Source organism: Monodelphis domestica, chromosome X (assembly GCF_027887165.1).
Source record: "Monodelphis domestica isolate mMonDom1 chromosome X, mMonDom1.pri, whole genome shotgun sequence".
Taxonomy (NCBI): Eukaryota; Metazoa; Chordata; class Mammalia; order Didelphimorphia; family Didelphidae; genus Monodelphis; species Monodelphis domestica.
The window spans coordinates 16,546,758-16,561,122 of record NC_077235.1 but is presented as its reverse complement, the minus strand read 5'-3'; the positions used below and the strand labels follow the sequence as shown (position 1 = coordinate 16,561,122).

At 41.7% G+C, this 14,365-nt stretch overlaps 1 long non-coding RNA gene across 2 annotated transcripts in view; it reads right to left on the bottom strand.

Annotated features, from left to right (window-relative positions):
* The window catches only part of LOC130456083 (uncharacterized), a 134,068-nt gene extending 131,485 nt beyond the window's left edge, over positions 1-2,583 (bottom strand). The window contains exon 1 of one of the 2 annotated variants that reach the window (XR_008914384.1): positions 2,267-2,583. This is a non-coding gene — a long non-coding RNA (uncharacterized LOC130456083). The remainder of the gene's footprint in view (positions 1-2,266) is intronic. The other variant, XR_008914385.1, reaches the window with a different exon arrangement.
* Positions 2,584-14,365: the final 11,782 nt, after the last annotated feature.

Genomic DNA, 14,365 nt, shown 5'->3' with positions numbered 1-14,365 from the left:
TGGCGCCAGACTCTGAGTAAAGAATATATTATGGGATTTATCCCTATCCTGATTCAAGACTGGGTTTCTCAGAGTATTTGAGAGTTCTGTGCCATTTCCATGTCAACAAATGGCAAGACAGCCCGGATGGCCAACTTATGGCTGCCTAAACCTCCAGCTACTTTGACCACCAGATGTGAGGTGCCCAGAAGAACCCATTGAACACAGTCAGGAATAAGCTGGGAGGGATCAGTTAGTTAAGCTAAACTCTTGACAAAGGAACCTCTCTTTAATTAGGAAGCAAGTGGGCAATCGCTTTTCCATGCATGCCCGAGCCTATACCCCAGTGGGACTGCTGCCAAGGTCATATTCATATATGTACATAGTTATATATAAGATATATGATGGACCAGGTAGCTGGGAATGTTAGAAAAAGTGTGGAACATCAATCAAATCTGGTTCCAAGGTAAGTCGGCCAAAATGGAGCCCAGTCCAACCTGACCACAAGCTCCACTATTGACTAAGTTCTGTGTGTGACTGAGTGTTGGAACCTGTGTATGTGAGTGAAGTAGTATTTCTAGTAGAAGGAAGAGGGAGGATAGTATAGGTGACATGCGTGAATGGTTGACTGAAAGTGTTAAATGGGAAGCTTGAGTTGGAGTGTGAGAGCCAGAGCTTTCTCTAGAGGGTCTGAATAACTCCTTTAAGGCTATTAAAATAGAGAAAGTTTCCTCATGAATTGAAATGTCAGGGCTTAAGGTCTAAAGAGTTATCCAATTTAGTTTATGAAAGAGCTTCCTCTAGAAGCTGAAGAATGTAAGTTCTCGGTATCATCTCAAGGCTCTCTGGGGTTTGGGCTATGCTGAAGGTCTAAGGGATGTCCTCTGAATGCAGGTGATAGAAAAGTTAGCAAATAATGCCTTTCAAGTTGGGTTACAACAGTTCATTCCTCTGAAAAGCTAGAGAGGAGGGGAGGAGCTGCCCATCTGCGCAGGGGATTATGGAGCAGAAAGCCAAAGGAGGTCCAGAAATTCTTGACTTTACTGTCTAATCTTTTCTTCCCAAGTTTTGCTAGGAAAAATGTGTGAAATTGTGTATATCAAGTATAGTAAATTTTGATTATTGCCAATAAGATGCATTTCCTTTGAGGTATTAACTTGGTTATTTGAGTGCAGTCATTTCACATTTTTGTCAAGCTGGTATTTGTTTGTAAAGAGCAGGAGTGGATTTTTTTTTTCAGTTTACTGTGTGCGTGTGTGTGTGTGTGTGTGTGTGTGTGTGTGTGTGTGTGTGATTTCTGGAGTAAAGAATGTTCATTTGAGGATGGGCAACTACAGACCTGACTGGTCTTTAAATTGTTGTCAAAGGACATGAAATACGGGGGGGAATGCTTTGCTTTTAATGCTAAGGAAACCCTGAACATTTTTTATATGAGCCACAAATTTCCTCTCTAAGAGCAGCTTTAGCCATAGGCCAAAGTGCTTTGCCCTCAAGGAGAAGAGAAAGGCAAATTGGCAGCCCTAAGGAAATTAGAGTAAAAAATGAAAAAAGGGAAGGGAATAGTAGAGGTGTTCCTAGTTAGAGGAAATTTTGAACCTCTTCCTTAGTAACCCTAAGTTTTGTTTTTGGAGAGAAAATGTTACCAGTTTGAGTCTTTGAAAAAGGAAAAGCATCATCTACAATAACCTGATTTGGGGCATTTTGAAGGTCAATTTCCAGAGTGCAACCATTTCAATAGATAAGTTCTTGTTTGAAAAGACCAGGGAATAAGGAGAACTAATTTTCCTTTTGAAGTGGAGAAAACTGATGGTTTTGTGTGCATTATTTCTGATGATATTTGGCACATGACTACTAGAGAAAGAGACCTGGGAAATTCCTAAGACATTTCTATGAATGCCCTGGATTTTACCCCTCCCCCCCCAGTTCTGGTATGGGGGTGAAGAGATAAAAACCTATGAAAGGGAAGATTTGCCTGAAGAGGATTCATAGGAGCCAAAAGCCTAGACCAGAATTTACTGCAGCCCAGAATCTGAAGTATTACTCAAGGTGACATCTTTAAGAGATATTCGGAGGAGTCCCCAACATACGGAATCTGGAGAAGGATTGTTTCCTATCCTTTTCATTGACTTGAGAAATAATTCTACAGCAGAGGGAAAATTGGCCATTTATTTCTCCTGAGAATTCTATTTACCAGGAGCCAAGGCCCATTAAGTAGAGAACCTAGAAAGGACAGACTTAGTCCCCATTTTGAGTTGAAGGAGGAAAGTTGAAAATAGGAGCACTTTACCTCGTTAAGAGGATGGAACAGAACATCTGTCCATTGGAGAAGTCACAGCAAAGATTCCAGAGTGCTGGGTTGTCTCAAAGTCGAATCAGAAGACGTTAGGAAAGAAATGATGGAGCCTAGAAGGAATTGGTAGTAAGAAAGATAATCTTAGCATGGCGAGAGAGAATTGAGATCTATAGGTGAATTCTTTGGAAAGATCATGGGGAAAAGAAATGCTATGGAGGAAAATGGGTTAGGATACAATCACAAGGGCCAATGGAAGGGCTGAGGAATGGCTTAGCTAAGTTTCTATCAAGTTCTACAGCTGACTGCTGATCATTACCAACTTATACCTGACATTTGTATTCAAATTAGGGAGCTTTTCTCCCCTATTTTAAGTTACTTCCCACTTTTCTCCTGTTTGATCAAATGTTCTGTCATTCTATGATGAAATCCTCAGAAAGGCAAGGGCTAAGATATGGGGCTTATTTTAACAATCATTTTGGTCTACGGACTGGCATGATTATATTTGTTCAGGAGATAAAGGGGAATGAAAACAGTTTTTTATCCCGAACATCCCCACGTCCCCAAAGTTAGATTGGGAGGGTGTGTATGTGTGTGTGGGGGGGTAGAGGGTGTGGGTGTGGGTGTGTATTTGTGTGTCTGTGTGCTTGTTTGAAACTTTTAAATATGAATTTCAACATTGATTTGAAGGTGAAATTGTGGTTAAAGCTTTGAGTTTTTCTGACTATTTGATAGTTTGGCGTTATTTCCAAGTTAAGGAGTTCAAGGATGTTACTTTTGCATGAGCAATTATAGAGAAATTCACAGTTTATGAGATTCCAGCACTAGGAAGAGGATTCTCCATTTTACCTAGCACATTTGCAAAATTAAATGTCCAAGACCGATGCTGTACATGGAATGTTGCAACTTGCATTCTTGCTATTGGGTTTAGACAGACATCAGTACTGGGACACCTTTTTGTCATTTGAGTAAGCAGTATCTCTGATAATCCCGAACAATTAATAGGTGACACTGCCTGCAGTTTCAGAGTTTGAATCTATCCAATAATGTGGTCACTCTTATGCCATGCGTCAATGAGAATGTGCCTCCTATTGAAAATGGAGCCTAGCAGATTGGCTAACATGACAGAAAGGGAAAGTAATGAATGCTGGAAGGGATGTGCCAAAGTTAGGACAGGAAGGCATTGCAGGTGCATTGGGGAATTGATTTAACGACTATGGAGGGCAATTTGGGACTCTGCCCAAAGGGAGCTAAAAGACTGTGTACCTTTTGATCCAACCATGGCACTACAGGGTTTGTACCCTAAAGAGATAATAAGAAAAAAGACTTAGACAAAATTGTTCATGGCTGAGCTCTTTGGAGTGGCCAAAAATTGGAAAAGGAGGGGATGCCCTTCCACTGGGGAATGGATGGACAAATTGTGGTATCTCTTGGTGCTGGAATACTATGGTGCTCAATGGAATAATGAATTGGAGGAATTCCACAGGAACTGGAACGATCTCCAGGAATGGAACACTATGCACATTCACAAGGAAAACTGAGGGAGTAGAAAAACCCAAGAAAAACAACTGCTAGATTACAAGGGTCCAGGGGGTTAAGGCTGGGGATATAGACTCTAAATGAACATCCTAGTGCAAACATCAACAACGTGGAAAGAGCTTCTCATCAAGGACACATGTCATACCCAGTGGAATCGCCCCTCGGCTACGGGAAGGGTGTAAAGAATATAATTCTTGTCACCAAGGAGGAAAAATATGCTAAATTGACTAAAACAAATTGAAAAGCAATAACATAGAAAATTGCTGATCCCGGCTAGAAAAGTTTGAGAATGATCAATTCTGCAGACTTGATTTCGGTATCCAGCTGTTTCAAGATTTTGCATTTCTTCCTTGGCCTCAGATGTCAGTTTCCTCCCTGAGGAGACTACATCATTTTCTTTGAATGGCACCCAGGATGATGGTTGTGGGTTCAGAGATGCACCCCAGGAGATCGGGAGGGATACCATTGGGAAGAATGCAAGACTCTGAAACTTGGCTTCAGAAGAAAAAGAGACATTTTATTGATTTGGAAGGTCATATTGAATGTGGTCAGGAGGCAGCCGAGGTGGAAGAGCATGGGTGCAAAAGCTGCTCCATGGGAGGACAGCCAGACATCATGCCTCCATGCTGCGGTTTAGCTATCTTTTGACAGCAGTGAGGACAGGACCCAGAAACAAGGGGTTTGGGGAGGAGGTTTCTCCCAGGCCATGGGGCTAGTTCTTGGCATCTGCAACATTAAGGAAGGGGTGTTTCTCTTTGGCATCTGATTAAAAAGGGAAAGAAGAGTGAGTAGAACCAGTGAAAGGTGGGGACTGCAGCTGAGGAACAGCTCATCTCTCCACAGTTTGTGCAGTATCCTCACTAGAGTGCATGGGATCTCAATGGCGGCTAACATTCTGTGTCCTTTTGCCTCACTTTGTTTCATAGCCTGCCCAAGGAAATGCCATTCTTGTTTAGTAAATGCTCCTTGTTGGGAAATGTCAGGACAACAGGTTAAGATCCCTGTAAGTAAGGTGCAGTGCGTAGCCTCTGAGATCTTGATTCCTTGCTTTCCTATTCAAGACTTTCATCAACTCATGGAAGAGACTGAGAAGAAGGGTTTGGACCCATCATCCCGTCTGCCACAGACACTCACCTCACTGGCCAAAGTGGAGGTCTGCCACTCCCCCTCCAATCTTGAACCAAATACATCTTCTGAGCCATCTGAACCCAACTGGGGCACCATCACATGTTTTGCTTGCCTGCAACCACTTATCCTGATTACACCTGAGATGTAGACTGGGAAAGATCAAGTGACTTATAAATTAGATAGAGGGATAGACCAATGGACAGACAGATTGACAGACACTTGAGATCGATTGATAAAAAGATACATACATAGATAGGTACATACATACATACCTATGTAGAGATAGAGACCCAGAGAGGGCTGATGGGCAGACAGACACATTGACTGACAGATCCATAGATAGGAAGGCAGTAAGACAGAAAAGCAGAAAAACGAAAGTCTCTGTCTTTCAGTCCTCCTGTCTGTCTGTCCCCTTGCCCATCACTCAGTCTACATGGATATAGAGCTAGATATAGCTTTGCTCTTCTTAGGTTGTCGCCTGAGGAACTGCATTCCCCAGTGTGCTCCAGGGGTCCCTCCCCCATCTTTCCTGGTTGGGATTGGTCTTGAATTGCACTAATCCTAGGCTGGGTGAGGAATGATGCTCCTTTCTTTACTGTGCGTGATTGCTAAAAAGATGGACCAATTCTGGGCTAAGGAGGGGCCATGAGTATTGTCCCTCCCCCACCACGGGATTGGTCGAATTCCGGACCAATTCCAAGCCAGGACTCAAAAGGTACAGATTCCTGGGGCACAATGGGGCTTGTAGTTCCCGAGGCTATAACAACACTTGAAAAACCACAAAAGAAACACAGACAGGCTGACAGACGTACCAACCAGTAGGCGAATAGACAGAATAACATATCAAATAATCTGTGTGTCAGTTCTTCTGTCTGTCTAGCTGTCCATGTCTCCATCTACATAGAGAGATCCAGTGGGTGTTCATTGGTTGTGGCCTAAGGGACTATGTCTCCCAGCATGCTCCAGGGTTCCCTCCTTCTTATTTCCCGTGAAAAATTGGTCTTGAAGTTGACCAATCCTCTGCTGGGCAAGAGATGATGCCCATTTTCCTATCATAGGATTGGTCTTGATATGGACCAATCCCATGCTAAGGAGGGACCATAGACATAGTCCATCCCCCAACACAGGATTGGTCCAATACAAGACCAATCAGAAGCCAGGACTCAAAGGGCTGTGACCACTAGGTCACATTGGGAGTTGTAGTTCCCCAGGATGTCACAACACTTTAAAAAACACAAATGACATACACACAGTGTGATCCATGCCAAAACAAGCAGGCAGATAGATACATAAACTACACCGATAGGAACACAAAGACATAGATAGATCGATAGATATATAAGTAGAAAGACAGACAGATCGACAGACATATAGATAGACAGATACATAGAGAGACAGAGAGACAGATAGAGACAGACAGATAGACAGATACAAAAATCAGGATATATAGACAATCAGATGCACATCCAGTGAGACAGAATTGTAGATACACAGAAAGGAAGGCAGATAGACAGAATGACGGAGAAACTAATCTGCCTGTCAGTCTTTCTGTTCATTTGTGTATCTGTCTGTCGCTCTGTCCTGTCTTTTCGTCCATCACTCTGTCTCTGTCTGGTAGTCTTTTTCTCTTTCCTTCTATTCATATCAACCTAGTGATCTTTTTGTCTATCTCTCTCTTTTTGAATCTGTCCACCCAAGTCTATTTCTCTAGATATTTGACTGTTTATGTGTATGTATCGATCTGCTTGACTCTCTCTGTCTCTCTATGTGTGTCTAACCCTCTGTCTTGCTATCCATCTTTCTCTCTGTCTATTAATATATAGATACCTCAGTCTACCTTTCTGTCTAAATGTCATTATATCTAACTCTATCTCTATACCACTGTTTGTGTGTCTGTCTATCTATTTATCTATTCATCTATCAATCAATCAATCAATCTATCTATCTCATTCCATCTGTGTGTCTCTGTATATCTCTATCACTCTATCAACCTGTCCATTTATCATTCTGCATATTTGTTGCTTTTCCTCTCTCTGTCTGTCTGTCTGTCTCTCTCTCTCTCTCTCTCTCTCTCTCTCTCTTCCTCTCTCACAAATAGCTATCTATTTCTGTAGAGAAAAAACTGACAGACACACAGAAAAATAGATGCACAGAAAGAGAAGAACTAAGAGAAGCAAATAGATACATACATACATAGTAACATACATAGAGATAACCAGAAGGGACTGGCTGGCAGACAGATGGATAGATACACATACAGACAGGCAGATAGATACATAGACATCACAAGGAGATACACAGAAAATATAGATATATTGATAGACAGCACACAGATAGACATATATAAAGAGAGAAAGACAGAGAGAGAGAGAAAGAGAGAGAGTGAGAGAGAGAGAGAGACCGAACAAGGAACAGACATGGACTGAAGGACAATCACAGAGAAAGAAATACATATATATACAGACACATAGATAGATAGACAGAGTGTCAACATGGAATATAGAAACCTCAAACTTGTAGCAGAGTAAGATCAGATGTAGCCCAAAGTTAGGACTAGCTTCTAAATTGAAGACTCAAAGTTTGTACTTGCTCCTTGTTTCTGTGAGAATCCACGAAGAAGGAAACCATAGCCTAGCAATTGCAGATTAAATAATGGAGCCACAAGTGAATGCCAATTCTACTTGATTGGGACAAAGCAGGTGCTCAGGACCCTCTTTGTTTTAGGTTGTCTCACCTGTGGGACCAGAGATCTTTTCCAAAGTAAATCCCCACCTGATCAGGGACCATCCTTTAGTCTCCACTGTCAGCAGCCCTTTCCCTTAGATCCTCTCCTCAAGCTGTGATTCTTTTCTCAAGCTTCATTGGATGCTCTCAGTAGAGTCTGAAAACTCCCATTTTCTTTGTAGCTTGAGCAAAGTCAATCATCTTTCCCTGTCCCTGGATTTCCCCCAAATGGTAGAGAAATTCCCCAAATTCTTTTTTCTTTGGAACTGTCCAGTCTGGTGCTATTTCCTTTCCCAGGTATCAATGTTGAGAGACACCAGAGTTCAGTCCTGGGACTCTGTGTAGCCTTGTGGCACCCAACTCTATCTAGAGAGCTACTGTCTCACTGACCCCCTTTTCCTTGACTAAAGAGTCATTTTTCTGACTATTTAATAGTTTTCTGTTTTTACATGTCAACAGTACTTAGATAGATACATATAGAGATATATAAATGGATATATAAAAACATACAAAGAGATATATAGCCAGACCTGACTGATTGGCAGAGATACAGACAGACTCATAAGATACAGTCAGGCAGGCAGATAGTTATATTGACTATACAGACAGAAACCCTAAGACATAGATAGATAGATAGATAGATAGAGAGATAGAGAGATAGAGAGATAGATAGATTCATACATACATCCATAAACACATGGACACATAGATATAGGCAGATGAGATGTGCAGACAGAGGGACAGGCTGATAGACACACAGACAGTCAGGCAGATAGAAAAATGATAGACAAAATATTCCATCTGTCACTCTTTCTGTATCTCTGTGGATCCATCTGTGTGTCTCTTAGTCCGATTTTTTCTCATTCTGTCTATATATCAATCTATTGATCTAGAGGTATCTGTCTATCTGTATTGCTATCTGTCTATCCCTGTCTGTCTGTCTATCCATCTGCCTGACTTTCTGTGTCTCTCTCAGTCTGTCTGTCCATTCTATCTTCCCTCTGTCTGTCCTTCCATCTATCTGTCTCTGTCCGTTTGTTTCACTCTCCGATATTCTCATGGTCTACTAATCTTTCAATATCTCTGACTATCTCTCATTCTGTTTGTGTTTCTATGTCTTTTTATTCTATCTTCCTATCTATTTATCTCTCTATTTGTCGGCCTGTCTGTCTATCTCTCTCTGTCTGTGTCTATGTGTCTCTATATCCATCTATCTGCCCTGCTACCTATCTGACTACCCATCTGCCAGTCGGCCTGCCTATCGGTCTTTCTGTTTGTCTGTCTCTATCTCTCTGGATTCTCACGGGTTCAGGGAACAAGTACAAAGTTTGGAGTCTCCAATCTAAAAGCTCTTCCGCAAACCCAGGCTACACCAGATCCGTCTAGGCCACAAGGTTGGGGTTTTTTGATTCCAGGTTGACAATAGGAAAACCCGGATGGCCATTGACCTTTGACATTCCCTCAGACAGTGGATTGGGGAGATTTCTGTGAGAGCAAAAGTGTGTTCTACAACTTTAACTTTTCTTTGCAAGTTAGGAATCCCGGTGTTCTCAATGAAGAGAATACATTCTGCATCTTGCATTCCTTTAATTTTTAGAGCTGTTCAACAAATAACCAGATAAACAACATACAGAGAATCACATGGGATTTTACTAGTCTGTGCTATGATCTTCATCACGTGGCAAACTGTAAGCAATTCTGTTTCCTGCAAAAAACCATACTGTGCCTGTATTAATGGCCACCGTTGGCAAGCATAGCTCCTGCTTTTCCTCATTGAATGCAGTGAATGTATTCACAGCATCAACAACAAGGTGTGTCAACATGGAATCTAGAAAGCCCAAACTTGTGGCCTAGTGAGATCTGGCGAAGCTGAGGTTTCAGGGGGAGCTTGTAAGGGGGAGACCCCAAAGATTATACTTGTTCCCTGTTCCCCTGGGAATCCATTCTGAAGGAAATCCCAGGCGAGCACTTTCAGACTGAGTGGGGGACCCTCAGGTGAATGACAATCCTAGTTAGGTATTCTCCCCTCTTGTATGTCAGTGAAGCAGTACTTCTAGTAGAAGGAAGAGCGAGGATAGTATAGATGACATGCGTAAATGGTTGGCTGAAAGCGTTGAATTGGAAGCTCGAGTTGGAGTGTGAGAGCCATTCTTGTTTAGTAAATGCTCCTTGTTTGGAAATGTCAGGACAACAGGTTAAGATCCCGGTAAGTAAGGCACAGAGCTTAGCCTCTGAGATCTTGATTCCTTGATTTCCTATTCAAGACTTCCAGCACCTCAAGGAAGAGTCTGAGAAGACAAGTTTGGACCCATCATGCAGTATGCCACAGCCACTCACCTCACTGGCCAAAGTAGAGGTCTGCCACTCCCCCTCCAATCTTGAACCAAATACATCTTCTGAGCCACCTGAACATCACAGGGACACCATCATATGCTTTGTTTGCCAGCAACCAATTATTCCGATATTCTTGCGTGGACACCTGAGAAGAATGGGAAAGATCGCGTGATTGATGAGATAGATAGAGGGATAGACCAACTGACAGACTGATTGACAGACACTGGATATCGACTGATAAACAGATACATACATTGATAGGTACATACATACATACATATATAGAGATAGATACCCAGAGAGGACTGATGGGCAGACAGATAGACAGACTGACAGGTACATAGACAGGGAGGCAGTATGACAGAATAACAGATAAACGAAGATCTCTGTTGGTCCTCCTGTCTCTTCGTCCCCTTGTACATCTCTCAGTCTACATGGATATAGAGGTGGAGATAGTGTGGCTTTTCTTCGGTTGTGGTCTGATCAACTGCATCCCCCAGTGTGCTCCAGGGGTCCCTCCCCCATATTTTATGGGAGGGATTGGTCTTGAATTGGACCAATCCTAGGCTGGGTGAGGAATGAAGTTCCCTAATTTTCTGTGTGTTATTCATCTGGAAATAGACCAATCCTGGGCTAAGGAGGGGCATGGGCATTGTCTCTCCCTCAACACGGGATGGGTAGAATTCCGGACCAATCCCAAGCCATGACTTATAGGCGATGGACTCCAGGAGCACACTGGGGGTTGAAGATCCCCAGGCTGCCACAACACTTGAAAACCCAGGAAAGAAACACAGACAGGCTGACAGATGTACCAACCAGTAGGCGAATAGATAGAATAATAGATCAAATAATCTGTCTGTCAGTCCTTTTGTCTATCCATTTGTCCATCTCTCCGTCTACATAGATTTATAGAGAGAGATCCTGTGAGTTTTCAAGAGTTGTGGCTTGGGGACTATATCTCCCAGCTTGCTCCAGCTGTCCCTACCCCTTATTTCTGGTGAGGGATTGGTCCAATGGACCAATCCCATGCTAAGGAGGGACCATGGACATTGACCTCCCCCCGAACCTGGGATTGGTCCATTGCCAGACCAATCCTAATCCAGGACTCAAAGGGTTGGGACACCTTGTGGACATTGGAAATTGTAGTTCCCCAGGATGTCACAACACTAAAAGACACAAAGTACCTACACATAGATTGATCCATGCACAAACAGGCAGGCAGATAGATACATAGACTACACTGACAGATACACAAAGATATAGATAGATAGATAGATAGATAGATAGATAGATAGATAGATAGATAGATAGAGAGATAGACAGACAGACAGATAAATAGAGAGACAGACAGGTAGACTGATACAAAAATCTGGATAGACAGTTGCATATACAGTGATAAAGACTTGTAGATACAGAGAAAAGAACGCATATAGTAAGAATGATAGAGAAACTAATCTGTCTGCCAGTCTGTCTGTTCATGTGTCTGTCTGTCTGTTCCTCTGACCTGTATTTTTTTCCATCAGTCTGTCTGAGTCTAGAAGTCTATTTCCCTTTCCTTCTCTTTATATCAACCTAGTGATCTTTCTACCTATATATCTCTGTTTGTATCTGTCTTCCCAAGCCTATCTCTCTAGATATTTGTCTGTTTCTGTCTATATATTGATGTGCTTGATATTTTCTGTCTCTCTATCTGTGTCTGACCCTCTGACTCTCTATCTGTCATTCTCTCTGTCTATTAATCTATCGATACCTCAGTCTACCTTTCTGTATATCTCTCATTATATCTAACTGTATCTCTATCTATCTGTCTGTCTATCTATCTATCTATCTATCTATCTATCTATCTATCTATCTATCTATCTATCTATCTATCTATGTATCTATCTATCTATCTCATTCTATCTCTGTGTCTCTCTATGTGTCTGCCTGTATATGTCTATCTGTCTACCGATCTATCAACTTGTCCATTTAACATTCTGCATATCTGCGTTTCTCTCTCTCACATGCACACGCACACACACATAAATAGCTATCTATCTGTGTAGAGAAAAAAACTGAGAAAAACGGAGAGACAGATAGATGGACAGAAAGACAGAGACTGAGAGAAGCAAATAGACACATATATACATACATACATACATAGGTGACATGTGTGAATGGTTGGTTGAAAGCTTTGAATGGGAAGTCTGAATTGGAGTGTGAGAGCCAAAGCGTTCTCTAGAGTGTCTGAGTAACTCCTTTAAGGCTACGAAAATGGAGAAAGTTTCTTCATGAATTGAAATATCAGGGCTGAAGGTCTAAAGAGTTACCAAAAATTGGTTAATGAAAGAGCTCCTCCTAGAAGCTGAAGAACTTAAGTTCTCTGTTTCTTCTCAATGTTCTGTGAGTTTTGGGCTATACCGTATGTCTAATGGATTTCTTCTACAAGCATGTGATAGAAATGTTAGCAAATGATGTCTATCAAGTAGTGTTACAACAGTTCATTCCTCTGAAAATCTAGAGACAAGGGCAGGAGCTGGTCATCTGTACTGGGGATTATAGAGCAGAAGACCAAAGGAAGACCAGAAATTCTTGACTTTACAGTCTAATCTTTTCTTCCCATGTTTTGCTAGGACTAATGTGTGAAATCCTGTATATCAAGTGCAGGCAATATTGAGTATTGCTAATAAGATGCATTTTCCTCGAGGTATTAACATGGTTATTTGAATGCAGTCATTTCACATTTTTATCAAGCTGGTATTTGTTTTCAAAGAGCAGGAATGGTTATTTTTTCTGATATACCGTGTGTGTGTGTGTGTGTGTGTGTGTGTGTGTGTGTGTGTGTGTGTGTGTGTGAGTGATTTGTGGAGTAAAGACATTTCATTTGCGGAAGGGTAACTATGGACCTTACTGGTCTTTCAACTGCTGTCAAACGACATGAAATATGGGGGGAAAGACTTTGCTTTAAAAGCCAATGAAACAGTGAACATTTTTTAATTTAGCGATAAACTTCCTCTCTAGGAGCAGCTTTAGTCATAGGCCAACGTCCTTTGATGCAAGGTGAAGAGAAAGGCAAATTGGCAGCCCAAAGGAAATTAGAGTAAAAAAAGAAAAAGAGAATGAATAGTAGAGGTGTTCCTAGTTAGAGGTAATTGTGAACCTTTTCCTTAGTATCCCTAAGTTTTGTTTTTGGAGAGGAAATGTTAGGGGTTTGAGTTTTCCAAAAAGGAAAAGCATCATTAACTATAATCTGATTTGGGGGCAGTTTGAAATTCAATTTTCCGAGTGCAACCATTCCAATGAATAAGTTTTTGTTTGAAAAGACCAGGGAATAAGGAGAACTAATTTTCCTTTTGAAGTAGAGAGAACTAATGGTTTTGTGCGCATTATTTCTGATCATCATTGGCACATGACAGCTAATAGAGAAAGGAATTCCCCACCTGGGAAACTCCTAAGACATTTATAGGAACGCCCTGGATTTAACCCCCCCAGTTCTGGAAGGGGGGTGAAGACATTAAAACCTATGAAAGTGAAGATTTACCTCCAGATGTTTCTTAGGAGCAAAAAGCCTGGACCAGGTTTTCCTGCAGGCCAGAATCTGAAGAACTGCTCAAGGAGACATCTTTAGGAGAAATTCAAAGGAGCCCCCAAGATACGGAATGCAGAGAAGGATTGATTCCTGTCATTTTTATTGATGTGAGAAATACTTCTGCAGCAGAGGGAGAACTGGCTGGCTATTCGATTTCCCCTGAGAATTCTATTAACCTGCAGCCAAGGCCCTTTTAGTAGAGAACCTAGAAAGGACTGAGTTAGTCCCCAGACTGGGTTGAAGGAGGAAAGTTGAAAATAGGAGCATTTTACCTTGTTAAGAGGATGGAAAGGAACATCTGTTCATTGGAGAAGTTGCAGGAAAGATTCCAGAGTGTTGGGTTGTCTCAAAGTCGAATCAGAAGACGTTAGGAAAGAAATGATGGAGCCTAGAAAGAATTGGTAGTAAGAAAGATAATCTCAGCATGGTGAGAGAGAATTGCCATCTAAGGGTAAATTCTTTGGAAAGGTCATGGGGAAAGGAAATGCTATGGAGGAAAATGGGTTAGGATACAATCACAAGGGCCAATGGAAGGGCTGCGGAAAGGCTCAGCTAAGTTTCTATCAAGTTCTACAGCTGACTGATCATCATTGCCAACTTATACCTGACATTCTTATTCCAAATTAGGGAGCTTTTATCCCCCGTTTTGAGGTATTTCCCACTTTTCTCCTGTTAGAGCAAATGTTCTGTCAATCTATGATGAAATCCTCAGAAAGGCAAGGCTTAGAATATGGGAATTATTATAAGGATAATTTTAGTCTACAGACTGGCATGATTATATTTTGTTCAGTAGGTAAAGGGGA